Source organism: Corapipo altera, unplaced genomic scaffold, assembly GCF_003945725.1.
Source record: "Corapipo altera isolate COAL_440 unplaced genomic scaffold, ASM394572v1 24b, whole genome shotgun sequence".
NCBI lineage: Eukaryota > Metazoa > Chordata > Aves > Passeriformes > Pipridae > Corapipo > Corapipo altera.
In genome coordinates this window covers 14,818,117-14,836,040 of record NW_020884888.1, presented here as the reverse complement: position 1 = coordinate 14,836,040, position 17,924 = coordinate 14,818,117, and the positions used below count along the sequence as shown (strand labels likewise).

At 39.3% G+C, this 17,924-nt stretch overlaps 2 long non-coding RNA genes across 2 annotated transcripts; both read right to left on the bottom strand.

The window, feature by feature from the left end:
* Positions 1-904: 904 nt before the first annotated feature.
* Positions 905-17,629, bottom strand: LOC113947460. Its single transcript, XR_003527733.1, has 3 exons — positions 17,523-17,629; positions 12,929-12,931; positions 905-920 (listed from the first exon to the last, which is right to left on the bottom strand). It is a non-coding gene; the product is annotated as an uncharacterized LOC113947460 (long non-coding RNA).
* Positions 6,078-6,890, bottom strand: LOC113947459. Its single transcript, XR_003527732.1, has 3 exons — positions 6,804-6,890; positions 6,403-6,480; positions 6,078-6,161 (listed from the first exon to the last, which is right to left on the bottom strand). It is a non-coding gene; the product is annotated as an uncharacterized LOC113947459 (long non-coding RNA).
* Positions 17,630-17,924: the final 295 nt, after the last annotated feature.

The window sequence follows — 17,924 nt, the reverse complement described above, 5'->3', positions numbered from 1 at the left end:
ATTCCTTTAAAATCTTCATTACCTAGGGTTACCTTCCTCTCTGACTTTCCTGATCTCTTTCAAAAGCTGTTTACCCCGTAGGTTCATCATCTATCCCTCTTAGCCTGCAGTGCTTTGTGGAAGCTTCTACTCCCACCTGCAACAGTCAGCAGGAAATAGTGCTAAAAAGAATTGTGAAACCTCACTCATTTTACATGTATAACCTGAAGAGAAATTCCTATTGCTGAGAAAAAAAAGGTGTTTGTTGCTTTTATTTCAACAATATTCTCTTCTCTGAGATCCCTGTAAAATCTGAATTATTGCAATCTATATAACACTAAAGAAAGTGCATGGGAGTGTGATGGTGGGGTTTAGCTGTGGGTTTCGGGCTGGTGTTGGTGTTGCTGTGAAAAAAGAGAAATTTTTTTTGTTTTCCAGTTTCAGTTCATGTAAGTATCCAAATTAAGGGATAACTGCAATCACACAAGAACTTCTAGATCTCAGCTCTCATATGTGACTACAGATGCTTGGAGTTGTCTGTTTGGGTCTTGATTTACTGTACAAAATCATAGAATGGTAGAATTGCTTAGGTTGAAAAAGACCTTTTAGATCATTGAGTCCAACAATTAACCCAGCACAATGAAGTCCACCACTAAACCATGACCCTAAGCGCCACATCTACACACCTTTTAAATAACTCCAGGAATGGTGACTACCACTTCCCTGGGCAGCCTGTTCCAATGCTCAACAATGTTTTTGGTGAAGAAATTTTCTGTAATACGCAAACTAAACCTTCCCTGTTGCAACTTGAGGCCATTCCTTGTTGTTTAACTCCTTGTTTGATAGGAATTGACCCCCATCTCACTACAACCTTCTTTCACATAGTTGTAGAGCATGATAAGGTACCAACCTTGATCCTCTTTTTCTCCAGGCTAAACAACCTCAGAACCCTCAATCACTCTTTATAAGACTCCAGACCCTTCACCAGCTCCATTGCCCTTCTCTGGACTCACTCCGGCACCTCAATGTCTTTCTTGTAGTGAGAGGTTCAAAACTGAATACTGCATTAAAGGTGGGGCCTCATCAGTGCTGAGTACAAGGGGATTATCACTGCCCTGGTCCTGCTGGCCACACTATTGCTGATACAGGCCAGGATGTCATTGGCCTTCTTGACCACCTCGACACACTGTTGGCTCTTGTTCAGCCAGCTCCAGATCCTTTTCTGCTGGGCTGCTTCCCAGCCACTCTGCCCCCAGCCTGTAGCACTGCATGGGGTTGTTGTAGCCCAAGTCCAGGACCCAGCACTTGGCCTTGGTGGACCTCATACAACCAGCCTAGATCCATGGCTCCAGCCTGTCCAGATCCCTGTGCAGAGCCTTCCCACCCTCCAGCGGATCAATACTCCCACCCAACTAGGTGTCATCTGCAAACTGCCCAAGGAAGTACTTGTCCCCCTCATCCAGGTTGTCAATGAAGATATTAAACTGGATGTGCCTGAATACTGAGCCCTGGGGAACACCACTTGCGAGAGGCCACCAACTGGATTTAACTCTATTCACCACCAATTTCTGAGCCTAGTAATCCAGCCAAATTTTTACCTGACAAATAGTGCACCTGTCCAAGCCATGAGCAGCCACTTTTTCCAGGAAAATGCTATGGGATATGGTATCAAATAATTTACTAAAGTCCAGGTAGACAACACCCTCAGTCTTTCCCTCATCTACTAAGCAGTTCACCTTTCCATAGAAGATCAGGTTGGTCAAGGAGAACTTGCCTTTCATAAACCCATATATCATCTGGAACCATTATTTGCTTTGGAATCTTACTTTTTCCTCAAAATACAATTTATTTTGTACTCAGACAGGATATATATCGAAGCTGTCTTTGACTGCTTCCCTTTGAAATCAGTATCAGTAGGGGTGGTAGAATGAGGACCGTTATTATCTAGATTTCTCTCCATAGCCCGCTGTCTGATTATAGGTAGTAGGAGTAAACATCCACTTAATTACTAAGTATATTGCAGCTAAAGCTGTCTGGTAACTATAGTTATAAATAGATTCTAGCATATAATTTCATTCCTATTCATGACCTCTCTTGTTTGCTTATTGATGAACATTTGGTTGAATTAAATTTATTTGCAAGCATGTTTGTGATAAGTACATGTTGCACACAGGAACTTAAATAAATATTTGCAAGATATGAGACTTCAGAAAAGATCTTTTATGACCGCTTAAGGTTCACCTCTTTCTCCTCAACCAAGTTCTATTTATTTTTATGCTGTAAAATACTGGTGCTGAAGTAATTAAATGTCATTATGTACACATCTTTTAACTTGAAAATGTAGCTGTAAAACTGTCACCATTTCTCCCCTTCTATTGAAGTTCTTCTTTCTCTATCTCCCTTACCCATTCCAAACAACTTTAAGAAATTTTACTTTGAATAACTCATACTTTGAATAACTCAAGCATGTGCTTGCCTTCTGTTTTAAAATCCACAATTTAAAAATTAAGGGTGATGCTGCACAAAAATGTCTTTGAGAAAATCACATGTTATAGATTAACAAACTAAACAGTACAACAAAACAAAAAAAAAAGCTACAATGTGATTACACTCATGATCACCAATGTGTTTTCTCAAGAATCCACGCTCATAAGAATATTGCAACTTTTACACATTTCTAGTTCAATATGAATTCTTTATAGTTTGTCTATGTGGAAAATTTGCTGACATTATTTTTACTGCTATGGTTACATTGATCTAATTCTTTCTGCGGGTGCTTATTTTAGAATAAGTACCATGAGAGTGAGCTATAAATGCAGTGGTATGGTTACAATAGTATTTTTTCCCACATAGATCTTCCTGGTTTAATCTTTGATGCAGAACATAATTTCTATAACCATTTCATAAAGACGCAGATGTTGTGACTTACTAGAATAAAACTAGCACAGGTAGGAAACAAAACCCAAGTGCTAGTTTAATCATCACTGTCTGCATGAACTTAAGGACTACAGCTATATTAGTACATTACATTGCCTGAGAAAATAAGTAGAACAAGTTTATCTATGCAAGTAGGTTGTTAGAGATACTACTTGCATCAGTTTGGCCCATGATAACCACCAATCTTCCAAAACAATTCCCAGCTACATTTCAGCAGTTAAAACGTCTCTTTGGACCTGTTTCTGCCCTTCAACATTATCCACCCTGGCCTTGTGACTCCACATACTATACCTCCATTCACTCATTCATTCTGTTATATTGCTGTACAGTAGCACTGGATGAGCATTTAGGGGATCATTCCATGTATTTCCACCCTTATGAGTGCAGAGCAGCTTTTTATTTTCAAAGCTGAGTGGAGTTGCAGGGGAAGGCAACCTCAGACTCAAGGAAAGCAACTACCTGTGAGGAGATTTTCCACAAGTAGACTGGATGCAGCTTTGGATGGGCAGTTCATACTTGAGTCTTTTCTATCTTTCTGCTTCCTTCCTGTCTCTTCCCTAAGTTCGTGGCATCCCTTGAAGTGTAGGCATGGAAAATTCCCATTTTTATGGTTTCCTTTGCTTGGAATATAAAGTGAGGTATATTGTTGCATTCATTTAAATGGGGGAGGAGATTTGGGTGTTGTGATTTGGTGTATTGGTTAGCAAACTTACACAGTAGAAGTCAACGTGGTAATTGTAAACTGGGGAAAGACAAAGTTTTCCTAAAGCCCTTGTATCACAATGATAGGAAACAAAAAATTGTATAAGAATGCCCATCTGTATCATATAGATACAGGACAATAGTACTTCAGATTCTTAATATAGAGGCACAAGCAAATTCTGACTCAGCATCTACAAGCTGCAAGTAGAGAGTACAGACAGCTCGAAACAGTGGAATCTTGAAACTGTTCAGATGAGTGTCGTGGTGGGTTCCCAGGGCTCATCCAGAAGGTTTGTGTGTGAGAATACAGTGGAGGGAGGTGAAGAACAGGCTAGAACAGCTGGGAGGTGGCTCTGATCTAGCAGACTGAATGTTGTACCTCATCAGATGGCCTGTGTAACAAGCAGATGGTGTGCAATGGAGAGAGAGGGGTGGTTGGAAGTAAATGGTCCATATTATATGATTGAGTCTAGAGGGAATGCTTATTATAGATTTTTGGGTTGGTTAGTTTGTCTGTTTCTTCTGATGGTTTAGGGGGTTTTTTATGTCAAAGGAACTGATGTACAGCAAGAAAATGTGTTGGTGCCATATAGAGAGTGGGAGAGAATCCAATCTATTTTTAAAACTGGCATTGTGGTAGGGATGATGGAATACTGCTGCAATCTTCATAAATGTTTTGATCGAAAAGCCCTGAACTAGATGGGAGCAGTGAAGTCAGGTAAGATGTACATGAGCTAAAGGACACAATCCTGCTGTGACTCTTCCTTTTGAAACAGCTTACCTGTATCATCATGTAGATGTATAAGATGTTTTCACAACACTAAGCATGCTGATGTCCAGCCTGTCCCTCCTAATTTTCTGTTTCAAAATCAGCAGGCCAAACACTTCAATGAGATGCTACAGGACCAGAGGTCCTAATCCAAACACAGGTTTTGTAGTTATAGTTGGATGGCTATAAGTTTCAGGCAGAACCAACCAGAGCATGTGGTGATCCTTCACTGATAGTCTAACAGCAGCCTTCAGGATGCATGACTGGAAGATCCTTTAGTTGCTGTAGGAATTCTGCAGAGGTCTGTGACCGCAGAGAGGGAGGGAAAGAGTAGATCTTTTCAGTGGGTTTAGCAGTGTGCCCATTTTAAAAACCCTTGTGCATCTGAGGTTCTCCAACACCTTCACACTATGTTTGTTTGGCGTTGCTGATACTGTGGACATGCACCAGTCATGGATAGATGATCTGACAGTCTTTGTGCCACCTGACATAATCCTGGCTGCTAGAGACTTTCTGCCCCCCAACTGTTTGCCTGTTGACTGGGAAAAGTCACAGGAGTTTCTTTCATTTTTATGACAGAGATGTAGGATACCTGAAAAGACAAGTTCACACATACTATCAAACTACTATCATAGTTTGCACAGTAATCCTTTCCCATTTAACCATAGCTTTTGCATGCACAAAGGAAAATCCTGATTTTGTGAAGAATACAAATGTTGAAGACAAGAAAAAACTGGAGAACTTTCGAGACAGTGCTAGACTAGGAACAGTCAGTTTAAAGTTTTAGGTAATTAATAAAGTAATACATTGGAGAATACTGCCCTGAAAATTAATGGGCAGTCCAAATGTCGATGAAGCATTCCTTACACAAGGTCATCACAAAGAGTCCATTCCCATTGAGGTGTGTTTTGTGGGTAGACTTTAGAAGCACCTAGTTTGCAACTGATGGAAGCTGAAACTCTGCAGATATACTTTACAAACACTGTGGCTGAACACCTTCTGAGTAAGCATTTTACTTCTATCAAAGTGAAGCCTGATATTAGAGGTGTAGGCCTTTCCCCGTCAGCAATAATTCTGTTTTGATTAATATTTTTAATCAAAATATTATGCTTTGAATACATGTTTTATGTTCTATGTCTACATGCAGCCTTTGTCAGGTGACAATTTAAAATGTTAAATGACATTATCAGGGAAGCACTGGAACTCAAAACTAGAAAGTATTATCTTTTATTTAAAAAATAATTTATTTTGATATCTGGTCTTGTGAAACATTAAAAATTATTGTTTCTAATGCAGTGTATTCCTGGAAATCCATTGTACCTATCAAATATATGAGCACTTTGTTAATGTGACTTTTTTTTTTAAAAAGAACAATTGATGATTTCTACTGAAAAAGAAATTAACTTTGTTGCCTTGCAGCTCCCTCTGTTCTGAGATGTCGTCATTGAAATGTCATTATTCAGAACTGAGAAATATTGTGGAGACCTACTGCCTAAGGCTGTGAGGAAGTAGAATGAAAGCTGTTTAATTGAACCCGCTAACAATAACGTTGACTATTCATGTGAAACAGAGGTGCATAATCAGAGGAACCAGGAGAGAGGTAATATATTAATTCTTGATCCTGGAATGAAGAAGAAGCTTCAGACACAACCATTCTTTTGTTTTTGTTTTTTTGTTTTGTTGTTTGGGGTTTTTTTAGTGTGACATTATTTTTCACTGTATAGAGAAAGTAGGCTAACAGATATGTAGTAGAGCAAAATTCTCTTTGAGATTCCTGCAGAAAAATAAAACCAAAATCACTGTTATTTTTCTTGGAAAATTATAAAGTAACAGGTCTCACTGATGTATAGTATCTTCCATCAATCCTCTAGCCAATGTAGCTGCTCAATACAACCTGTAAATCCTGCAAATATAGGCAGGGTCCATCAAGCATCAAACTGCGTCTAAAGGTTCTTTTTCTAGAGTATGTGGGAGCAATCACACCCGTGAGTACATTGTGATGTGAATAAACTTACACACCTGAATAATGCACGGTCTCAGTCTTGGGTTGCAAAGGAAGTAAAGGCTGAAGTGTCAGGCTCAGCTCCCGCGAACTAAAAAGTATTAAGGTAAACTGAGACTGTGCCAGGAAGTATAGCAACCACTGGATTCTGATTGACCCTTCTCTTTGATGGCACACAGGTGTTTCACATACAGGCATCTTGCCTTTCACTTTGAAAGCTGCCACCTCATGGTGGCTGCTTCTCAGCTTTTTCACCCCTACTTTTCATGGGAAGAAAGTTTTTTGGGAAGGAAGTAAGTGGTATCTGAGGACTGCCTGGTATCTGAGGGCTGCCCAGTATCTGAGGATTGCCCCAGTGCAATGTGATATCCACTGTACAGTACATGACAAAAGTTCTGTGTTTGTTAATTTTACCAGACTAAATTAGCCCTCTATAACCTCCCGTAGACAGTGTCTTTCAAAGTGAAGGGTAGTCAGTAGTCAGCCACCTTGATACACATCATGGACATTAATATCATGGTTGTCATGGCAACAATATGAAACAAAAATGTGTCTGCAGAATGTGCCAAGCCTATACATTTCAAAATTAAAAGGATTTAGTAGAATCCTCAGTAAGTAAAAGGAGAAATACTTCATTCAATCAATTTAATTTTGTAAAATGCAGAATTTATACAAGTCCCAAACACCACATTATAAACCACATATGAACTCGAACAACTCTAGATACCAGTAAAAATTTAATAGTTCAGTGTTATATCATGTAATGGAAATAGGATAAGTTTGTAAGTGGTCCAGAGTTTTCCTCTGAAATATTGCTGCTTTATTGAAAAGTAGATGATTTGTCCATGGTTAAATATTTGAAGCTGATATTCAATGACATGATAGGTGTATAAACAGAGTTTACTGAATCCAAATAAATATCTCAATTGTAAACAATCATGAAATTACAGCTTGGTGTAATTTTTCAAGAAGCTAACATTTTCAATTAAAGGAAAGAATGTCTAAGAGATGAATTCTTCTTTGTTCTTAACCAGCAACCTTGGGAATTTCCAACCAAATCCTTTTGGAAGTGATTACTCTTTACTAATCCATATTATTAAATACAAGAGAATTTTTCTTTCCTTGGTGAAATCTGATCTCCCCATATTAAAGCAATGAGATGTAGTACATACCACACAACTATTTAAGTACTCAAGTGTTTAGTTTACTGTGCTACAGCTATGAGGATCCAGTTGTTGACTCTTATATCTTTTTGTTTGCATAAAATTGATCATATATTTGTTTTCTAACAAAATATTGCAGATGAGTAAAGTAACTCTTCTAACAATATCAATGCTTCACTGAGGATTGACCTTTTTACATTAAGAATCTGAAAACAGGAAAGGAAAAAAATAACTGGAAGGCTTTTGGGTTTATGATAACTGCAGAACAACAGAAAAAAAATTAGAGGAAATATTCACAGCCCAATAGAACAAACTTCAGGGAACCTCTGTAGCTTGTACTGATAAAAGCATGCAGGAGATGTTTAAAAAATTTCTATTGTTTAAATATAAAGCAGGAGAATATCATATGATAAATATACCATATATGATTCAAGGGCAGTTCTTAGCAGTCCTTTTTATGAATGGGGACAGTGTGGGCTCTGAATATTGATTTACTGTATTAAAAAAAAAAGAAAAAAACCTCAACTTACCTCAAAGCAAAACTATGATGCTAGTTGGATACTTGTATGTGTTTTAATGCCAGGTAAGGTATAATGAATACTATATTGGTTTAATTCAGAAGAAAGATAAATGACTATTTCAGAAAGTTATTTATCTCAAAAACAATTGTTCAAATATATATTTTGAAATAATTCCATTGAACAGAAATGTATTTGAAAACAGATAAAGCTACTGCAAAAATATATGTATTTTCTTCAGTCATTAAAAGATCGTGTGTGTATGAATGTGAGAGACTGATCTAGTATTTAAAATGTCACAGGGTGAAGCCTTCCCAAAAGGATATCAGATAAGACGAGGCCTTGACTACCCTATCCAGCTCTATGTCATTAGATGATGTCCATAAATGCTGGGAAAACAAGGAAAGCACAGATAATTATTAACCGGAGATGTGTCACATACCTCTGGATTACATATGGCCTGCTCTCATGGTTTAATCTCAGCCAGCAACCAAGCCCCACTCAGTCACTCACCCACTCCCACACCAGTGGGATCAGGGAGAGAATCAGAAGGAGAAAAGGTAAAAGACGCATGGGTTGAGATAAAGACAGTTTAATAGGGAAAGCAAAAGCCACATAAACAAGCAAAGCAAAAGAAGGAATTAACTCACTTCTTCCTATGGGCAGGGAGGTGTTCAGCCATCCCCAGGAGAGCAGGGCCCCATTACACATAATGTTTACTTGGGAAGACAAACAACATCTCTCCAAACATCCCACCCACTTCTTCCTTTCCCCCCCCACTTTATATACCAAGCATGATGTCATATGGTATGAATATCCCTTTGGTCAGTTGGAATCACCTCTCCCAGCTGTGTCTCCTCCAACTTCCAATGTACCTGCAGTCTCCTCACCAGTGTGGCAGTACGAAAAGCAGAAAAGGTCTTGTTTCTGTGTAAGCCCAACTCAGCAATAATAAAAACATCTCTATATTAGCATCACTGTGTTGAGCACAAATTCAAAACACAGTTCCATACCAGCCACTGTCAAGAAAATCAACTCTATCCCAGCCAAAACCAGTATACCTGCTCAATATTTTAGGTGTGAATGAGAAGGAAACAAAGCATCCCTCTTTCACATATTCTGCAACAGAAGTGATCCAGGAAACTGCTAACTGGCTCTAGACATAGTGAAATTTCAAATTTCATGAAGGTGAGGTAATGTCCTATACCACACCCCAGCCCCTGCGAGCCTCATGATGCCAACGCCAGAGCAGCTGTAAGCCAAAGGCAGCTTCTTCCTTAATATCTTGGGTAGCTTGGAACAGATGGGTTGGATTTTGCCAGGCTGTATGTGTTAGGATGTGCTAAATCAATGCTTTGTGGAATGCTTTATTTTGGCTGTATGTTGCCGTTTAAACTTTTGTCAAGTTCCCTTATTTTTGAAAGTTTACCAGTAAAAGTAGCCCCTGAGAAACTATGTGCAGCATATTCTCCTATACACTCTCTCTTAAAGTGCTAACAGAATTGAGGCTTTTTCTAATAATCTGGAGGATAGATATTGTTGGAGCCTTCTACATTTTTAAAGTAAAACCCCTTTGGTGGGTTTGTAGCTCAAGACCTGGGGCCTTACAATGTGTCCCCAAGCATCTGAAGCCGTGCAGGAGGCTAAGCCCGAGGTGGAAGAGCCGTACAAAGAGGCCAGTCCGCCTGCTAATTCTGAAACATGTCAGCTAGCTTCAAGGAATGTCCTCCACCACGACATCCATGTTACTGGTCACAACTGGGCCATAGACCTTAAATGGTGTGCACGTGTTCTGTACCGTGTGTGCGTATGTTTGTGCATGTGTGTATGTGTGAAGTTGTTATTCACTCACTATACCTGTCCCACTTAGTAAATAAAGCTTGGATTTTTTGTTACTGAGAGCTGTGGTTTTGTTTATGCACCTACCTCACCCTGCGTTTCACCACTGTATAAAGTTTCCAAGTACATCGTAAAGCCACAGTACATCAGAGAATCATGGGAATATGCTGTCCTCCCTTAAACTATGATTCGAGTTTCACCACAGCCAAGAAAAGAAACAGAAGTATTTTGTATAAAATTGTGGCAGAAATTGATGATGGAATATTGGTGTTTCTTCAAGGTTAGTTAGAATTTTTAGTCCTTAAGACATGAGGTTTTATTTTATGTACTTACATTTTCAACAATCCTCTTTTTTTTTGCAGGTGTTACTTGAAAAATTTGGTTGAGAAAAAAAAATTGCAAAATGTATTTTGCTGGTGTGTTCTGAAGCCCCATATGTCATGATCAATCTCTTTTTTCTGCAGATATCTGATACGTTTCATACCTGTATTGTATCTGTTAATTTAAAACATTTTCAAAGTAGACATTGAAAGAGAGAACATTTGCTTTACAATGTTGTAATTAAGTGTCAGTCTCATGAGTTTTATTGAATTGTCTGAAACCATAAACCCTTCATTACTTCTACTATCAGTGTTGCTAATAACATTATGAACCTAAACCTTCTTATCCTGTTTCTGTTTGCTGATATGTTCCATAATTACTGTTGATTCTCTTAATAATAGCATACCCTAACTATTAAGACAAAAGAAATTGACAATGGCAATGTATTTAATCTATATGAAACAGGGAATAAGAAAGAAAAAAGAATAGAAAGGTAGATAAATTCTCTCATCTATGTAATCTTTTCAGTGTCAAATCAGAAAAAGATCTCTAGGTTAAAAATACATGAGGGTAAGCAACAGAGCAATAAGCATGAAATACGACCCATAGGGATCTCGCAATATCTGCGAGATTAAAGTATTATAATCAGAGCTACAATTCTGTCTTACAGCCTGCATTTCTAGCTCTCTTCTGCCACAATCTTTGAACCAGTAGGAATAGGTAAAGGAGATCTTTTTCGACTTTAAAAACTCACAAACAAACAAACAAACAAACAAAACCCTGAAAAGTTCTCTCTACTGGAGCCTTCATAGTCTGCCTGGAAAATTTTATCTACAAACAGTGCTTCTTGCTTGAAGATTCCCCTTTCAAAAACAAATGGATAATTGTCTAGTTTGTGTTGTGTGTTTTTCTTGAGCCTTTTATTGTTTCCCATACTTTAATTCCCTGTTGTATAACTCAGTCAATATGTGTTATTCTAATAGCATTGGGGATATATTTAGGATTAAAATTTGTTGAACTGTTTATTGTCTAATAATCTGAGAAATAAACTGAGATGTGTGGGGTGTTAATTTGTTTTTTCTCTTTGGAAGTTCTGCAGTGTGTTAAAAAGGATTTAACTTGATATTCAGAAATGTTTTGAAAAAACATCTGGCATCAGATCTGCAATGAAAAACTCCATGGAATGTCAGAAGCTGCATGTCTAGAGAAGCCCTGGGTATCAATAAGAGAGTACTAAAAATTCAATTAATGAAATATTACTCAGGTAAGTGGGTTTGTGTGAATCCAAAGAGGTATAGGATATGTACATAAAGAAATAGCAAGTTGCCGTGAGGAATATTTTGCTCCTAAAGTATGCACACTGGGACCTATTCCTGCATAATACCATCAGTTGCAATTCTGAATTTCACTGTCATAGCAAGGTCGTGTAGCACTAGAAATTTTGCCTTTTAAGCATCAGGTCATGACTAAAATTCTCATCTTGCAGTGATGTAGAAAATCTTTTATTACAAGACATTGTATTAGTAATTAGTAGCATCCTTAGACTGGGGTCTGCAGGGACAACAGTGCTGGGAATAGAAGAAAGGAACATGAGAGCTTTAACCAATTTTTAGTATAGTCTTAACAGTTGCATTTATTGTTTTCCACCAGGAGGTGCTTGGTTCTTTTTGAATCCCAACAAGAAAGCCACAAATCAATAGTCCAGAAAAGATGATAGTAAGTTAGAGAAGTATTACATCCCTGATGATGAAAACCTGGAATGATATAGTATCAGGCCTCTCAGGTCAGGGAATGGCACTCTGCACAAAATACCAATTTGTGGTGAGGTTTGCTGCTATTGCTATTTTTAGAGGTTTTTAGGATTTTCTTCAAGAAGTTGTATTTATGAAAACGTTCCTATTTTTCAGGATAAAGACAAGGACATGCCAGTAGCATCATCACTGATGCCAGTTGGGAACCAGCTATAGAATCTTCCATTGTGAAATCTTGACTTTTTTTTCTTTAACCCCATCACCAGAAGGAAAAGAAATCAATTCTTCACATAGCATCAGTGATACATTTGATCAGTTGAAATTGTTCCAGACTACAAAAAATTGCTGCAACCAGAAAAGGTGTATTAAATACATTTACGTAGAAGAAAATATGATTATTGTAAGACAGGTGAAAAAGGGAAAGGGAAAAAAAAGAGAGGTTCGGAGAGGTTCGGAGAGGTTCGGAGAGGTTCAGAGAGGCTCGGAGAGGAGAGGAGAGGAGAGGAGAGGATGAACTTTTCCTTCATCAAAGTGTATGCGTAGAACTGCACAGTCCTTGAGGCCAAGTAATACATGCAGTACTGCACAGCACGGAGTTGCAGCCACTCAGGCCAAATGTTGGTGGAGCATTGACTCTTCAATATACAATAGTCTCTCTATCAGGGCCACTATATTTATTAAGAATACTTGAGCAATATTTGGTGGCTATCTTACCTTTGCCTAACAGGAACTCTGCTAGCAAGCTGGTAGCCCCAAAAGCACCACTAAAACTTCATCAGCCTTAGCTTGCATTCTGTGAAAGGTATTCCAAAGGACTTGAGTCCAACTATTTTGCCTGAGATACTGCAGTAGAGTATAAAAAGATTCTAATAGTCACATGCCCATAGTGATACTACTGGTGAGTTTTGAAAGCTTACATGATTAATTACAAAAAATAACTCCTCTACTGCCTGCTGCATGGTATGATAACCTACCATGAACAGATCTGAAGGTTGGTGTGGTGGGTTGATCCTGACTGGAGGTCAGGTGCCCAGCAACACTGCTCTATTGCTTCCTTCCTCAGATGGATGGGGGAGAGAAAATATAACAAAAAGCTTGTGGGTTGAGACAAGGGCAAGGAGAGATCACTCACCAATTACCATCACAGACAAAACAGTTTTGACTTTGAGAAATTATTACTGATCAAATCAGAGTAATAAGAAATAATTTCTCGGGATAAGGAGAAACAAAACTAAATCTTAAAACTCCTTCCACCCACCTCTCCCTTCTTCCTGGACTCAACTTCACTTCCCATTTTCTCTACCTTCTGCCCCCACAGTGATGCAGGGGGTCAGGGAATGGGGGCTGCATGTTGTCTCTGCTGCTCCTGCTTCCTCACGCTCTTCCCCTACTCCAGCATGGGGTCCCTCCCAGACATCTCCAACATGAGTCCTCTGCACAGGCTACAATTCTTCCCTTCACTTCCAGGGGTGCATTCCTTCAGAAACAAGCTGCTCCAGTGTGGGTTCTCTATGGGGTCACAGGTTGCACCAGAAGCTTGCTCCAGCACAGACTCCTCACAGGGTCACAGACTCCTTTTGGCATCCACCTGCTCCAGCCTTAGCTCCAGGTGGATCTCTGCTTCACCTCAAGCTACAGGACGAGTGCCTCACCATGTTCTTCCCCATGGGCTGTAGGGGAATCTCTATTCTCACACCTGGAGTACCTTATCCCCCTTCATCTTCACTGACCTTGGTGAATGCAGACTTCTTTCTCCCACATATTCCCATTCCTCTCTCTAGCTGCAATTGCTGCTGCACAGCTTTTTCCCCATCTTAAATATGTATCCCAGTTTATGCTACTACCACTACTGATGGGCTCAACTTTGGCCAACAGCAGATACATCTTGGAACCAGCTGGCATTGGCTCTGTCGGACATGGGGGAACCTTCTGGTAACTTCTCACAGAAGCCACTACGGCACTTTCCCCCCACCCAAACCCAACACACTCGGCAAAGAACATTTTGAAATGCATCTTTCACAAACTTTTCTTTTTGAAGATTTTTAGAGAAAATGTGTGCTGAAATTAGAATAATGAAACAATTCAGTCTGAAGTGTTAAGACATTCACTAAGATTGGACTCTTAAAAGTTCAATTTGCAAGATTGGCAGTCTCCTAATTATTTTTTAATTTGGTGATGGTGTTTCAATGGAATGGACCTCTAACTTCCATCTGTGTTGCACACAAGTGGATTTTCAACTTTGAAAGTTCAACTTGGCCCTTAAAATCATTCTTAAATGTAGTGACCTGTTTTTTACATATTATTACTTACAGAAAAGTACAGTAAAGCCTTTGTTGTGTGGTAGTGAATAGGGATATACTGAACTTAAATTGTTTCGCCCCCACTGTATACTAGTGTCTGAGGTTATTCCTGTCCACGTGCAAGACTTGGTATTTCCCTGTAACATTGAACTTCATAAGATTCCTCTCTGTATATTTCTACAACCTGTCAAGGTCCCTTTGAATCACATCAACTCTCTTCTGTATCAGTCACTCCTCTCAGTTTTGTATAACTTGCAAACTTGCTCAGTGTACACTCTACCCCATCCTCTAGGTCATTAACAAAAATTTTAAGAGGTATTGCACTCTGAGTCAGCTCCTGGAGTACATCAATACTGACTGGCCTTCAGCTGGAGTCCAGCAGTTCAACCAGTTTTCAATTCATTTACTGTTCATTCACCTGTCTCAGAGGATGCTACAGGAGATCACTGAAAGCTTTTCTGTAACAGGACAACAACAAGTACTACCCTCCCCTCAACCACCAAGTCAGTCATTTAAGATTGATTAAGCACAATTTCATTATGATAAATCCATATTGCTAATTTCTGATCACATTCTCATTCCTCATGTGTTTGGAAAGAGTCTCCAGAAAGATGTGCTTTATCACATTCCTGAAGATCCACAAGAGGGCTGACAAGGCCTCATCCTTCTTCTTGCACTTCCTGACAATAATTTTGATGTTTCTTTCCTTCCAAACTGTTGGAACCTTTCCCTGCAAACTGGAACCTCTCCCCAGCACTGCAAATTGTGAGTGATACATGCAATCTTCATTGTTTTTCATCTTCAGTTTTCCTGTTGGGTGCAAAAGTAGTTCAATAACATTGACTAAATTTCACTCATATTGATTACGGCCTCTCAGTTCCTTTCAATTACACCTTTCCCCTACCTTTCCTATGCACATTTGCAAAACACAACCCGGAAATTTCTATTTCCCAATCACCATCTGCAAGACAGGTTTTGTGTACCTAGGTAGCAATCCCATAACAAAGCAAACGTAGCATAAAGGGTTTCAAAGTGCTAGAGAGGCTCCAGTTGTCCACTACAGGCATCAAAAGGGCCCTCCTAGAGAGAAAAAACTTCCTTGTAGCAACATGACTTTTCCACTGTGATACAACTCAGTCTGCTTTTTATTTACTTTACACAATCCTGAACAAGTGGTTTGATAGGTAGTCTCATTCTTCTAGTTTCAACAAAACTGATCACTTCTCAGTGTGAAGTCTGCTTCCTGATATTCAATATTTATCTACATATATCCTCTGGCTTTAATATCTTTTTAATAATAATTACATTGAACTCTGATTTTAATATGCTAGAAAGTATTAGGAGTTTTAGATTCAGTGCTAGTTGTGTATGTGTGGATACAAAGACATTGCAAATATTTAGATATAGGAATGGAACCTATACTTTCCAGGTCTTTGAAAAAAGCCCTTACTACAGAGGTCTCCAACAGTATCCCGACCAGTGTTCACAGGAACAGAGGCAGTACATAAGGGAAGAGATAAGGTCTATCTGCCTAGCACTAGTGACCCCACACTTAGGTACTGTAGTCTCGCTTCCTCCCCCTCCAGCCATGCATTGCAGAAAGGACATAATTTACATAGAATGAGTGCAGCAAACGTCACTGTTGTTGCAGGGTCCTGGAGCACCCAACTTTTGAGGAGAGGCTGAGGGACCAGATCTGGAGAAGAGTTCAGGGAAACCTAATGGCAGCCTGCAGAAGCCTACAAATGGTAATCGAGAAGATGGATTGTGGCTCTTCACAACGGTAAATGGTGGGAGGACAAGAAACTAGAAATGTGAGTTGAGACTAGAGAAAAGTTTCACACTGGATAGAAGGAAAAATTTTTTCACTCAGAGAATAGTCAAGCACAAGAGCAGAGCGTAAATTATTCCCAAAGTTGAAATTGCATTGTTTCACATAATGAAGACAGCTTGCAACTGAAGTTCTTCATCTTCACCAAAAATCTGTGCTGTTGTCTGGTTATATTTTTATTTTTATTTTTAAACTGTTACACAATGGTCACTATTTACCTTTTCTGCCATGTAGGCTAAGAATAATTTGCTATTTGTCTGTTTTAAAGAGATTTTTTTTTCCAAAATTAAAAACACTTTCTCCAGTTCGGATTTCATCAGGCCCAAAGCGGAGGAAGGATTTTGTACCTGCTTTAATATTCCAAATTTTCTGTCCTGAGTGACTCTGGAGCTTGTGATTTCTGACTAAGTATGGAACCTTACATTTGTCCCTACATAGTTTCATCTGCTTTTTTGGAACAGTTCTGCAGCTTTTCCGGTCCTGCCTTCCTGAATTCTATTTCTCTTCTTGATGAAGGGGATGATATGTTGAGCTGTACCAACCTGGCTGGTTTTAAGCAAAAAAGTAGTTTCGGGGTATTAGATTTAATAGAACAGATATATTGTAAGTCTACTCTCTTGTTTCATGTTTTATAGCCTGATTTAAGCACCAATAAATGAGCCAATAGCTATGAACTCATTCATAGAGTAGTCCCAGTTTACTTTTAATGTTTGTAATTTTTGAATATTTTCTAGGTAATACAAAAAACTCTTTTGCACACAAACATCTGTTAAAATTGGTTTTGTCTTTTGGAAATTTTCAGATTTGGGGCTTTTAAAAGTTGGCAGATTTTTATTTCTGATTTATATTTAGGTAACAGAAAAAAGTTAAAAGGAATATAAGGGCATCTTGATAAGTAATGATCTTGGTCTGGTTCTTATGCTGATAATTTTCCGGTATAGCAAGCAATATGTGTGTAACAGTACTCACACACAAAACTGACTTATGGTTTTTACCTTGTTACAGAATCATAGAATCACAGAATATGCTGAGTTTGAAGGGACCCACAAGGATCATCAAGTCCAACTCCTGATGCGGTACAGGACTATCCCCAAGAGTCATGCCATGTGCACCAGAGTATCATCCCAATTCTTCTTGAACTCTCTCAAGCTTAGTGCTGTGACCACTTCCCTGGGGAACCTGCTCCAGTGTCCAACCACCCTCTGGGTGAAGAACCTTTTTCTAATATCTAACATAAACCTTCCTTGACACAACTTTAGGCCATTCCCTTGGGTCCTGTTGCTGGTCATCACAGAGAAGAGATCAGTGCCTACCCCTCTTCTTCCTCTCACAAGGAAGTTGTACACTGCAATGAGGTCTCCCCTCAGTCTCCTCTTTTCCAGGCTGAACAGACCAGGTGACCTCAGTCACTCCTCATACAGCTTCCCCTCCAGGCCCTTCACCATCTTCATTGCCCTCCTTTGCATGACCTCTAAGAGCTTAATGTCTTTCCTATACTGTGGTGCCCAAAACTGCACACAATATTCCAGGTCAGGCCACATCAGTGGAGAGCAGAGCAGGACAATCCCCTCCCTTGATCAACTGGGGATGCTTTGCCTGATGCCCCCCAATCAGAGTTGGCCCTTCTGACTGCCAGGGCACTGCTGACTCATATTCAACTTGCTGTTGACCAGGACCCCCAGGTCCCTTTCCGTGGCACTGCTTTCCAGCATCTCATTCCCCAGTCTGTCCATACATGTAAGGGTTGCCCCATTCCAGGTGCAGAATCTGGCACTTCCCCTTGTTGAACTTCATATGGTTGGTAAAGTCCTC